The 13720-nt window shown below is 40.9% G+C and overlaps 1 protein-coding gene across 1 annotated transcript in view; it reads right to left on the minus strand.

The window, feature by feature from the left end:
* Nucleotides 1-13720, minus strand: part of LOC126188761 (uncharacterized) — a 603220-nt gene that overhangs the window by 222720 nt on the left and 366780 nt on the right. The window lies entirely within an intron of this gene.

Here is a 13720-nt window from a genome sequence, read left to right on the forward strand (position 1 = left end):
GGAACACCTATTCCTTCTAAATCGTCACGTATTTGTTGTCATATCACATCAGACAATTCTTCCCCCTTATAGAGGCGTTCAATGTACTCTTCCAACTATCCGCTCTCTCCTTTGCATTTGACAGCGGAATTCCCGTTGCACTCTTAATGTTACAACCATTGCTATTCATTTCACAGATGGTTGTTTTGACTTTCCTATATGCTGAGTCAATACTTCCGACAATCATTACTATTTCTATTTCTTCACGTCTTTCATTCAGCCGTTTCGTCTTAGCTTCCATGCACTTCCTATTTATTTCATTGCTTAGCGACTTGCATTTCTGTATTCCTGATTTTCCGTGAACATTTTTGTACCTCCTTATTTCGTCGATCAACTGAAGTATTTCTTATGTTACCATGCTTTCTTCGCAGCTACCTTCTTTGTACCTATGTTTGCCTCTCCAGCTTCCATGGATGCCCTTTTTAGAGATGCCCATTCCTCTTTAACTATACTACTTACTGAGCTATTCCTTGTTGATGTATCTATAACTTTAGAGAAATTCTAGTGAATCTCGTCATTCCTTCTCAGTTCCGTATCCCACTTCTGTGGATATCAATTTTTCCTGACTAATTTCTTAAACTTCAGCCTACTCTTCATGACGACTAAATGATGATATGTGTCTGTATCTGCTCCTGAGAATACCTTATAATCCAGTATCTGATTTCGGAATCTGTGCCTGACCATGTTGTAATGTAACTGTAATCTTACCTTATCACCTGGCATTTTCAAAATATACCTCCTACTCTTGTGATTCTTCAACAGAGAATTCGCCATTACGGGCTGAAATTTAGTACAGAATTCAATTGGTCTTTCTTCTCTCTCATTCCTAGTCCCAAGCTCAAATTTTCCTGTAACGTTTTCTTCTACTCTTTCCGCTACAATTGGTTTCTAGTCCCCCATCACTAATAGATTTTCATCTCCCTTTGCGTACTGTATTACCCTTTCAATATCCTCACATACCTTCTCTACCTCTTCATCTTCTGCTTGCAACGTCGGCTAGTATCCGTCAACTATCGCTGTCTATTCTGATAAGAACAAATCTATCACTAAACTGTTGACACTAACACAACCTCTGCCCTACACTGCTATTCATAACTATCGTACTTCCCATTGTACCATATTCTGCGGCTGTTGATATTATGCTATAATCATCTTACCAGGCCGGCCGGAGTGGCCGAGCGGTTAAAGGCGCTACAGTCTGGAACCGCACGACCGCTACGGCCGCAGGTTCGAATCCTGCCTCGGGCATGGATATGCGTAATGTCCTTAGGTTAGTTAGGTTTAAGTAGTTCTAAGTTCTAGGGGACTTATGATCACAGCAGTTGAGTCCCATAGTGCTCAGAGACATTTTGAACCATCTTACCAGAATTCCTTGTTATGGTGTCACCGCCTGACACCACACTTGCTAGGTGGTAGCCTTCAAATCGGCCGCGGTCCGTTAGTATACGTCGGACCCGCGTGTCGCCACTATCAGTGGTTGCAGACTGAGCGCCGCCACACGGCGGGTCTAGTCTAGAGAGACTCCCTAGCACTCGCCCCAGTTCTACAGCCGACTTTGCTAGCGATGGTTCACTGACTACATACGCTCTCATTTGCAGAGACGACAGTTTAGCATAGCCTTCAGCTACGTCATTTGCTACGACCTAGCAAGGCGTCATATTCCGTACTACAAGTAATATCTTCAAGAATGTATTCTGAACAGATAATATTGTGACTCATGTACCGTCAAGAGCGACGTTCCCCATTAATGGATTAAAGTTAAGTATCAAACTAAATACGTCCGCTTTCTGAATTCTAATTCCTTGTCATGTTCCAGACCTCACGTCAGTAGAGTCCTTCCTCACGCCAGCCTGCGTGGGCTAAAACTCGTGCATTTCGTCCTCCGCTAGTAACACGGTGTTGGCTCTTCTGCCAACACAACACTTGTCTTCTTTCCATTTCAGTTGTACTATATCCTGACTGAGCCTTTGCATTTCCCTTTGGGTCTCCCATGTCCGGTTACATTTGCGAATGACTCGTGGGAAGAATGATTGTTGGTAAGCCTCTCTTCTAGCTCTAATTCCTCGAGGTTTCTCTTCGTGGTCACTACGCGATATGTACTCGTATGTGAGAAGAAGTACTAGTTGTCCGACTCTTGGCGGAAAGCATTCTCTGGATATTTCAGTGGTAGGCCTATACCTCTTCGTGGTGCACAGTGCCTCTCTTGTAACGACTGCCAGTGGAGTTTGTTGAGCATCTTAGTAACGGTCTCGTGCTGATTGAACGACCTCGCGACGAAATGCGTCGCTCCAGCTACTTAAGGGCTAGCTGCTCAGGCATACTTGGATATACCGTTTCCCCAGAGTTGATTTTTCTCGTGTGGGTCCGGTAGCGTGGTCCCCATGTCCCCGTATTTAAGACTTCAGTAGTTCCAACCTGCTTTACATATATCTGAAAATCAAAACATCAAAAACATTCTTCCAGTTTGATCAGCACTATCAAACCATTTTAATTTGACTCTTTTAAAATAGATGAGGTGGGATACATGTGAACATAGTGTTTTCAGAGTTAATGTTTTGTTTCTAAAATGATTTGACAGGATGGGAAATGGAAAAGTATAACAAATGAGCATCAAAATTTATTTAATCTCGTGACAATGAAAAACACGAAATGTCGCAAACAAATTGTGAATAATATATTTCTACACTCCGTGATTATTTCTGAGACGTATCCAACCCATTTAACACATTTTGGAATTCATCACTTTCATTGAGGATAGAAAAGTCATCACAGAATCTTATCTTTGATATCCTTTCATCTCGGATTTTAATCCCACTGTTGTATTTCTGTGTTCCTGACCGTCGTTGGACATCCTTATTTCCTTCTTTGGTCGATTAACTGAAGTACTTTAGTACTTATGATTTCTTCACATTTACGTTTCTTGTACCTTTGTTTTTATTTCCAACTATGATGTTTAATAAAACAAAGTTAGTTGCTTCTGGCTTTCTTGAAACGTAGGAGATGTAAGTTTCACCTGGTTTTTCGTAAATTACGCTCATTGCGCCGGCTGTTAACAAAAGCTACTCTCAAACGATATCGATCAGCGTTTTTCTCGTATAATTTGCTATCTGCTTACTATGTCACACGTACGCCCTTTGTAGCTGAAAGTCACGAGTGTCAAGCAAGACAGCTGCTTCCAAACTGACCTCAATGTTCGTAACATAACCTCACAGGTTTTTTCTTCCTCCCCCATTCCATAATAGGAAAGGGAAATAGCAATCGGTTAAAATCGACACCGCTCTTTTAGTTCCGAATAACCGGTATTTTCTGTATTTGTTTGGTCTCGGTTATAATAGGTCTTTATATATCAATTAGCAATGGCTTTTAAACAAAACTTTTTTAAAAAACTGTTAATTTTTATTCCTCAAATTACCATTGCTTTAAAATATTGTGGTATTATATAAAACACAGAAAAGCGATCAGCGTTAGTTTTATAACAATGCCGACGGAAACGATGACCAGACAGATGACATAAGATTTGGTACTGCACTGCTGAGGCAATAATGTGCCTGTTACTATGTGATGTGGTTGACTGAGTGGTCGCAGTATACACGCAGTGTGCAAGACTTGCCCCATCTATATGGTGGTTTCACGCTGTCGACGTTGGACATTAGTTCATTACTAAATGACCCCACCCCTAGCCTGGAAAAATCTTAGAAAGTGCGGTACCGATACAGTATAGTGCTGCGTTTACTTTAAGAGATTAGGAACGGGAGGAGTCACAGTGAACTTGTGATTTGCGGCATCATATAAAGAGAAAAACAATTCACTCAGCGTTTATAATAAGAACTAAAAGTAGTTGATATGTTGCCCTTGCCTAGGTAATATGTCTTTATCTGCTTGTAGCTCTTGAAAATGGAAAAAATTAACACGAAAAACAGAATTATTCAAATTCATTTTACACCGTTTAGCACTATTGCTAATGCCCAAATAGTAATCCTCTATTATAACCCGATTTTTGAGCAGTTCCAAACAATTAAAATTATTAGAAGACTGCTGGTGACTTTTTGTAGTATTCAACTTGTTACCACTTTTCGAGAAAAGCAGCGATATGTAGACGGACTAAATTTCCTGTTCATCTGCATATTTAATTTAGTATTTTTATTCTATGTATCTTGAAACTGCGTAGGTCGATTTCTACGTTTATTTGAGGAAATAAGTTGAAAAGAAAAACGAAAATCGATTTTTTTCAGAAACCCTCATGTTAAACTGGCCTTGAAAAAACCGATATAACCGAAAATCCGTTTATTCCTCAACAACCGCCATCCCTATCTCATACTATGTGATTTTGAATTTCTGCTTATCTTCCTATTTTTGTTTTAGAAGGGCGATTCCTCAACTACGGGTCACCTTGTAAGTAATAAGGAATATATAATACACGGGGTGATTATTATTAATGTTTGAAAAGCTCCGAAGCAACGTAAACGACGTTGAGATAAGTAATTTAACATAAGAGATATTGACCCGCGATTGCTGGGAAATAACCCAGAAGTGGATGACAAATGTTGAACATTGGACGTCACCAGAAGACGTACCGCACCACACATGCAGCAGTTGAGCCTTTCGATCTGTTGCACCTGACTATCCCAAGCCAAGCCAAGCATTCATTCTGTGTGACTCTGCGCCTACATGTAGCCTTTAGCGCTAGGGGCACTATTTTTTTTCTTTTCATTGCATGAGACCTACCGTACTGCGCCAAAAGCAAATCAGTGTAAGCTTTTGAACTGCTTCACTACCATACGTTTTCTCTATTGCATAACGCCCGTACTAAAAGTCACATATACCATCTTTTTCACACACTTTTCGGCTCTTTCCTGGCATTTTAGGCTCCATGTGTCTCATATTAAATTATTTGTGTCAGCATAATCTACGTGGCTACAGGGGTTTTTAAGCGTTAATAAGAATCAATTTGCATATAACATATCAGCACCTAGAAAAAAATTAGTACTTAGAATTTATTGCATCAAGTGAGGGTACTCAAAAAAATGTTTAAGAAGTACAAAAAAATGTTGAGAACACATAGGTGTGTAAAATGTTCGGGAAGAGTCATTTCAACCGTCAATTAATGTTACTATTACTAAAAGATGACATTTGGGACTTATGGGTGCGTAAACCTTACGAAATTTGCTAGTGTTATTATTTTGTCTTTTAAATGCATAAGAGTTTTCCTCATCACTGACGTATTTTCTCAGTATGCCTGAGAGCTGCGTACATAGGTTTTTGTAGGACAGCGCCATTTGGCGATAATTCACGTCACCTCTAGTCTTCTTGACTCAAGCAATGATTGTTTGTTTCCGAGCTGATGATGATAGACTACACAAGAAATTTAAAGAATTACGAAAATGTAAAATTCTCTACTATTGAGACGCTTTGGAACTTCTGATCTATAAGATCGCATATAAATTCAAATAACGAACACTAACTCGGACCTGCAGATCTAGTAAGTTTGATAGCTCTGAACACACCGTAGACCAGTGATCAATACCAGCTCCACACTTCTCGACTATTACCGTACGAGGAGTAATGCTCACACCTATGCAGCAGTTTTAGCTCTCTGGAACATTCGTTTTAGATTTGTGCACTGGACCAGCACTTCCAGTCAGGCCCATGCATACTGCGAACAATTACTGTTAATTTGAGCTCTTCGAAAAATTCTCTAAGAGAATGAATGTACATACGAAAGAGGTGGCTTATCGATCACTCGCTCGAAATGTTCATGAGCTTGACATCTTAGTCTGGGACTAGATCTTAGTCTAGCACCCATTCAGGGTAGGAGTAGTGGAGGAGGTAGATAAGATTCAAAGAAGAGCGGTGCAGTTTGTCTCACGAAAGTGTCTCGGAGATGCCCATTATCTAGAGTTTCAACACACTACAAGAGATGCTCTGTGGTTCACAAAAGAGGTTGTCTGCTAAAATTCCGAGTCCGTATATTCCAAGAAAAGTCGGGTCATCTATTACACAGATCTCGCTATCTGGCCACGAAGAGGAACGTCAGGGAAATTATTTTTTCTACAAGCGTTCCCATCCATTTTCTGTGAATGGAATATAGTAGCGAAAAAATAATTCCAATAGAAGCACATTCTGCAACTCACCGTAATGTGGCTCCTGGAGTATGTAACCTCCCTCTTACTAATCGGCCTATCCTGCTTGCGATATAAAATATGACCGTGGATCGCCTGTATGCCTAATGGATTTTTTCTAATCGTATAAGGCTATCTTTCACGAAGAAGTGACACCGATAAGTAGGAGGAAAGTGTGCAACCGCTCCTTCTGATGGAAAGTCTACTAAAAATAAAAGTAATTAAATCGAACAGGGCTATAATTTGAAAAATGAAAGTTATTTTGTGCATTCACTCACGAACAACACTGGACAGAAAGGGGTACCACTGGTCATAAATCCAAAAGTTACACTAAAGAATGAAAAGGAAGTAATTAACGATCGCCAGCCCACAAGAGCAATTTACATCCAAAATCCTGTACAAGACGATGGGAAAGATTATTAATCACTGACGTGGCAATTAAAGGTTGCCACGTATTTTTTACACTAATTTTATGTGTGTGTGTAATGATAATGAAAGCTGAGAAGTCACTCTTACGTTTTGTTTGGCATTCAATTTTGGAAAAGGCAGTAGAATAATGATTTGAAAATATGTAATTAACTTGTATGTTAGTACTGAACTTCGTTACGTGAACAAAGACTTTCAGTGACCTCAGCATAACGCCATCAAAGAAATTTAGGAAAAAAGTAAGCACTTTTTACTTTGCAGTTACTTATTTTGCATATTGGGTTTCATATTATTGTCTGAACAACTGAGCCTTTTTTACTGACTTGAACAGAATTAAATACTAGAATACGTACCAAACTAAACAGCCACGTGCTCCAAGCTATATGTAAAGTAAAAAAAACTTCTGCACTTTTAATTTGTGCATTTCTTTAGATTTGGATCTTGTCCAGTCATTGATTCTCAAACTTAAAAAAAATTAAGTTGCTTTACTATAGTCATGTACTGAAGCCTCTGTTGTACAACAGTTAATTGAAAGTAGACTGAGGCTAAAATTCTTAAAAGAGAAATTATTCATTTATAAACTAGCTGTAACTATTCAATTTGTTTCTTATGACACTCAGTCAGCATGTTAGGGAAAAAAAGGAACAAGGACCCTGCTTGGTAACAATGTCTCGGGTCAATGAGGACACAATCGCCCTGAGTTAATTTATTATTATTTAAATAAATCTTATCAATCAAATCACATTCAGTTTTGCTGCTGGGTTAGCCGTTAATACTTTCTACCAATGAACAGTCTTACTTCAGTGCTGTGCATACAACGAAACTCAGAGCCGACGACGAACCTGTGTTGCTGGAACTGCTGCTGTTGTTGAAGACGGAAGCACATTGTGGAGCCACAGCTAATTATAGGATCGGGCAATCGTAATTAATACAGCCTCTTCCGCAGGTCCACTGTCTGTACACCTGCTCTAGACATCTGGCCGGCGCATACATGATGCCGCCGAAAATGGTACTCTGTACTGCGAGAGCGTTAATACCACATACTTCCGCACACTACAAGCGCTGGAACCAGTCTCTCGCTCTCTCCACTCGCTCTGCGCAACAACCCCCTACCCAAAGATTTTACAACGCGCAAGCACTGCTATTATCGTTGCTAGTCGATGCAAATAACAATTTCTTTGGCTTCTTCCCAGAGCTTACAAGTTTCACAGTAAAACACAGATAAATACAATGAGACGTCAACAGACTTGTACCTAAATGTACACATACAGTGAAGCAAAGTTCTTACTTGTTAAAAGAAAGCATTTAAATTACAAATATTTACTTACAATTCAGAAAAAAGTTATATTTTGGTAGCAGGTGCCATGCATCCAGCATTTTCAGTGTTACAAGTATACTAAATTATAATAGTAAAAAATTAGATTCGTGCGTACTTTCATAGTGTATTTGTTTTTCATGTTGGTACTCTGATTTGTATGGGTTTATTTCTCGAGTGCCATTTTTTATTTTTAGGTCACTATTGCTATTTGAGTTTAAATATCGCCATTTTCTCATTTGGAGATAGTGAGTGGAGCTGTAGACGCTGTCAATGGAATGCCAACTGGAGAAATCGGAACGTTACCGACATATTCTTTTGTCTGGGGCAATGGAGGGCTAACAAAAGCCGAGGCAACGTATAACATTTTCGCCTTGTGAGGGGATAATGCCATCGCACAAAGCAGGGCCATGAAATGGTTTTCTCGTTTTAAGGAGGATCGTTTTGACATTAGTGACTCTCTACGTTCAGGAACACCTTCAGGGTTTGACAAAGATCGTTTAAACGCTTTCATCTACAAGAATCCACATCATTGTATTCGAGACCTGGGAAGTTTGATGAACTTTGGTCATTCCAACATCGTGTGCGACATTTTCATGCCATGGGAAAGGTCCAAAAATTGGATGTGTGGGTACCACCTGCCCAAAGACAAATCATAAAAATCAGCCGGTGGTCATATGTATGTTTTTGCTTGCTCGCCATTAATTGGCTCGTGAACGACACCGACCATTCCTGTTCTCAACATCTACATCTCCATCTACATGATTACTCTGGAATTCACATTTAAGTGCTTGGCAGAGGGCTCATGGAACCACTATCATACTACCTCTCTACCATTCCACTCCCGAACAGCGCGCGGGAAAAACGAACACACAAACCATTCTGTTCGAGCTCTGATTTCTCTTATTTTATTTTGATGATCATTCCTACCTACGTAGGTTGGGCTCAACAAAATATTTTCACATGGGGAAGAGAAAGTTGGTGACTGAAACTATGTAAATAGATCTCGCCGCGACGAAAAACGTTTTTGCTTTAATGACTTCCATCCCAACTCGCGTATCATATTTGCCACACTCGTTCCCCTATTACGTGATAATACAAAACGAGCTGCCGTTTTTTGCACCCTTTCGATGTCCTCCGTCAATTCCACCTGGTAAGGATCCCACACCGCGCAGCAATATTCTAACAGAGGACGAACGAGTGTAGTGTAAGCTGTCTCTTTATTGGACTTGTTGCATCTTCGAAATGTCCTGCCAACGAAACGCAACGTTTGGCTCGCTTCCCCACAATATTATCTATGTGTTCTTTCCAACTGAAGCTGTTCGTAATTTTAACACCCAGGTACTTAATTGAATTGACAGCCTTGAGAATTGTACTATTTATCGAGTAATCGAATTCCAACGGATTTCTTTTGGAACTCCTGTGGATCACCTCACACTTTTCGTCATTTAGCGTCAACTGCCACCTGCCACACCATACAGTAATCTTTTCTAAATCGCTTTGCAACTGATACTGGTCTTCGGATGACCTTACTAGACGGTAAATTACAGCATCATCTGCGAACAACCTATGAGAACTGCTCAGATTGTGACCCTGGTCATTTATATAGATCAGGAACAGCAGATGTCCCAGGACGCTTCCCTGGGGAACACCTGATATCACTTCAGTTTTACTCGATGATTTGCCGTCTATTACGACAAACTGCAACCTTCCTGACAGGAAATCACGAATCTAGTCGCACAACTGAGACGATACCCCACAGGCCCGCAGCTTGATTAGAATTCGCTTATGAGGAACGGTGTGAAAAGCATCTAGAAATACGGTATATACTTGAGATCCCCTGTCGATAGCGGCCATTACTTCGTGCGAATAAAGAGCTAGCTGCGTTGCACAAGAACCATGTTTTCTAAAACCATGCTGATTACGTATCAATAGATCGTTCCCTTCGAGGTGATTCATAATGTTTGAATACAGTATATGCTCCAAAACCCTACCGCAAACCGACGTCAATGATATTGATCTGTAGTTCGATGGATTACCCCTGCTACCCTTTCTAAACACTGGTGCGACCTGCGCAAGTTTTCCAATCTGTAGGTACAGATCTATCGGTGAGCGAGCGGTTGTATATGATTGCTAAGTAGGGAGCTATTGTATCAGCGTAATCTGAAAGGAACCTAATCAGTATACAATCTGGACCTGAAGACCTGAAGACTTATAAGAAACTCGTGCTAGCAGCTGTTCGTGTTTCAAATTCTGGAACATTCCATTCGTCTTCCCTGGTGAAGGAATTTCCGAAAACTGAGTTCAATAACTCCGCTTTAGCGGCACAGTCGTCGGTAACAGTACCATCGGCACTGCGCAGCGCAGGTATTGACTGCGTCTTGCCGCTTGTGTACTTTACATACGACCAGAATTTCTTCGGATTTTCTACCAAATTTCGAGACAATGTTTCGTTGTGAAACCTATTAAAGGCATCTCACATTGAAGCCCGTGCCAAATTTCGCGTGTCTGCAAATTTTAGCCAATCTTCGGGATTTCGCGTTCTCCTGAACTTCGCATGCTTTTTCCGTTGTCTCTGCAACAGCGTTCGGAACTGTTTTGTGTACCATGGGGGATCAGTTCCATCTCTTACCAATTTATGAGGTACGAATCTCTCAATTGCTGTTGCTACTATATCTTTGAATTTGAGCCACGTCTCGTCTACATTTGCATAGTCAGTTCGGAAGGAATGGAGATTGTTTTAGGAAGGCTTCTAGTGACACTTTTTTAAATAAAATAATTATGCGTTTGTTTCTGGTGGATTTGTAAGAAACGGTATTGAGCCTAGCTACAACGTAACTGGTGACGAGAAGTGTCGTCTTTATGTTGATGTAAGGAAAAGAAAGGGATGGCTGAGTCCAAACAAAGCTGCAATTACCCGTACAAAGACCTGCACGCATACACGAAAGATAATGTTTATCTGGGGGAATAGCGACTACGCACTGTACTGCGAACGGCTACACCAAGGTGTAACCATCACTGCTGACATTTAGCCTCAACAATCGAGACGTCTTGCAGACGCACTCCAAGAACAACGACCAGGAAGACTGCACGAAGCGAAGGTACTCCTCGACAACGCCCACCCACATTCCAAGTCCACTAGATTGATTTATTTGGGCTGGGAAGTCACTCCGCATTCACCTCATTCACTTGATCTTTCCCCCTCAAATTTCCACCTTTTCCACCCTCTGTCGAGCAACATTCAAGTAACTTCCTTTCCTGATGAGAATGCCCACTGAACATGGCTCGACTAGTTCTTTGCCTCAAAGCCATATGATTTCTACAACCGCTGAATCGAAAAGTTACCTCAGTAATGGCAGACGGTAGCAAAAAGTGAAAGAGAATATTTTATGTTGATGACTGAAGTCTCTGTTATGTGTATCTCTTGTGTTTATTAAACTTTGGAAAAATGCTACGAACTTATGCATAAATGTGGTATAACAGATCTCCGAGTTTGTGCCACCCGTTAGAGTTCCGGGACATACATAGCACTGCCTCCAACACTGCCTCCAACATGTAGAGACGGTAATTTTGTTGGTTGCTGGAACATCAGTGTTTGTACTACAGACATAAACGTTCGAAGAAAAAGTTCAGACTTCAAAGTTCATTTGAGTCTTGGCGCATTGGTTTCACAGCACACAAGAGGTTTGCAGATCACCGACAAAGTAAAGTTTTGTATCGTATACGTATAATACTGTTGCAATGTTTATTTTAGAAGGTCTGAAGTTAGTAATTCGGCAACAATCAACTGCATATTCTTGAAATAAAATCATTCTATTATTGCAGATTACTGCATTCTTTCATTGCTTAATCCTATCTTGGATTGAAATTTGTATTAAAAAACGCTCTGAAATAAAAGATAGTTAAATTCGATTAACATTTGCGGCCTACCTTTCTATATCTTTAAGCTGGTGTTGAAGTGAAGGTTGGCTGTTAATATTATGCAAGTGGATTTTACTTTTCAAATCTAGCTAGTTAAATATTGCGCGAAACACGTGTGTATTTTTGAGAAGGAACAGACGCAAGCCTTTGTTGTGTGTATATTGGTTTACGTATGTATAATTTGATGTTAGCTTACATTTCGACTCAGGCGGCAAATTAATATAAAACGTCAGGTATTTTAGAAATTGGTGAAAACAGATGACTAGGAGGTAGCTACTATCCATGTCTATGTCTCATTAGTTATTTAGAACCATTTCATCGACTACATAACGTATGAAAGTAATATACGACTATACGCCCAATTTCTTTCTACGTCCGTCATAACTTTTCCTATATATCTGGTAACAGCAGCTGGAGGCGTTTCCAGGTGATTTCATTAAATGATACAACAGACGGATTTAACGATATCATTTAATGAAATCACGACGACTTCTGCTGGGACCAGCAGAAAAGCAAACACTTGAAATCGTTTCTTGTTCCCGCTTAATTCGATACCAGATGTGTAATGTTTTATCTCTGATAGGGGAAGTCGTGGTATTCTTACTCATCCGTTATATACCACGGTTTGACACAGTTTCGTCCAGGGGAAATGAAGGCAAACTACACCTGATTCGTTTAATTTTCCACCTAACAAGTAAGCAGTAGGGAATTATTGTAAATAACTAAAGAAGTATTTCGGTTGGCTACCGAACTACTTCAAATGGCCAACGCGTTGACTGATCCCTTTACAGTGGATTTGAACGTGCAAGGTTTATATTAAAACTGAACAACTAAATTCATTCTACTGTTGATAATAGTCCAATAGAACATTTTTAACTTTAATCTAGTGCGTCAGTTTTGGGCACTTACTTTTCGTAAATTTTGCATTTTCTAGTAAGTTACCTGTTAGCCACAGCTAATTCGTAGTACATGTAGTTATTTAGGATTCCGTGCAGTATTCCTTGTGGCTTGCTAACTTCCTTGAAAGTAAGTTAGATACAATGAAAGGTACTTTCCTTCCGAGCTAACATCTTTTCTGTACTCATATTGGCTTGCGACCATGTGTCACTTTGATATTTATGCTTAACAGCTGCCACACGCATAATGTTATTCTATGTACTGTGGAATTTGTTCCAACTTTTTTTTTTTTGTCATCAGTCTACTGACTGGTTTGATACGGCCTGCCGCGAATTCCTTTCCTGTGCTAACCTCTTCATCTCAGAGCAGCACTTGCAACCCACGTCCTCAATTATTTGCTTCACGTATTCCAATCTCTGTCTTCCTCTACAGATTTTGCCCTCTACAGCTCCCTCTAGTACCATGGAAGTCATTCCCTAATGTCTTAGCAGATGTACACTCCTGGAAATGGAAAAAAGAACACATTGACACCGGTGTGTCAGACCCACCATACTTGCTCCGGACACTGCGAGGGGGCTGTACAAGCAATGATCACACGCACGACGCAGCGGACACATCAGGAACCGCGGTGTTGGCCGTCGAATGGCGCTAGCTGCGCAGCATTTGTGCACCGCCGCCGTCAGTGTCAGCCAGTTTGCCGTGGCATACGGAGCTCCATCGCAGTCTTTAACACTGGTAGCATGCCGCGACAGCGTGGACGTGAACCGTATGTGCAGTTGACGGACTTTGAGCGAGGGCGTATAGTGGGCATGCAGGAGGCCGGGTGGACGTACCGCCGAATTGCTCAACACGTGGGGCGTGAGGTCTCCACAGTACATCGATGTTGTCGCCAGTGGTCGGCGGAAGGTGCACGTGCCCGTCGACCTGGGACCGGACCGCAGCGACGCACGGATGCACGCCAAGACCGTAGGATCCTACGCAGTGCCGTAGGGGACCGCACCGC

This window comes from Schistocerca cancellata, chromosome 5, assembly GCF_023864275.1.
Source record: "Schistocerca cancellata isolate TAMUIC-IGC-003103 chromosome 5, iqSchCanc2.1, whole genome shotgun sequence".
NCBI lineage: Eukaryota > Metazoa > Arthropoda > Insecta > Orthoptera > Acrididae > Schistocerca > Schistocerca cancellata.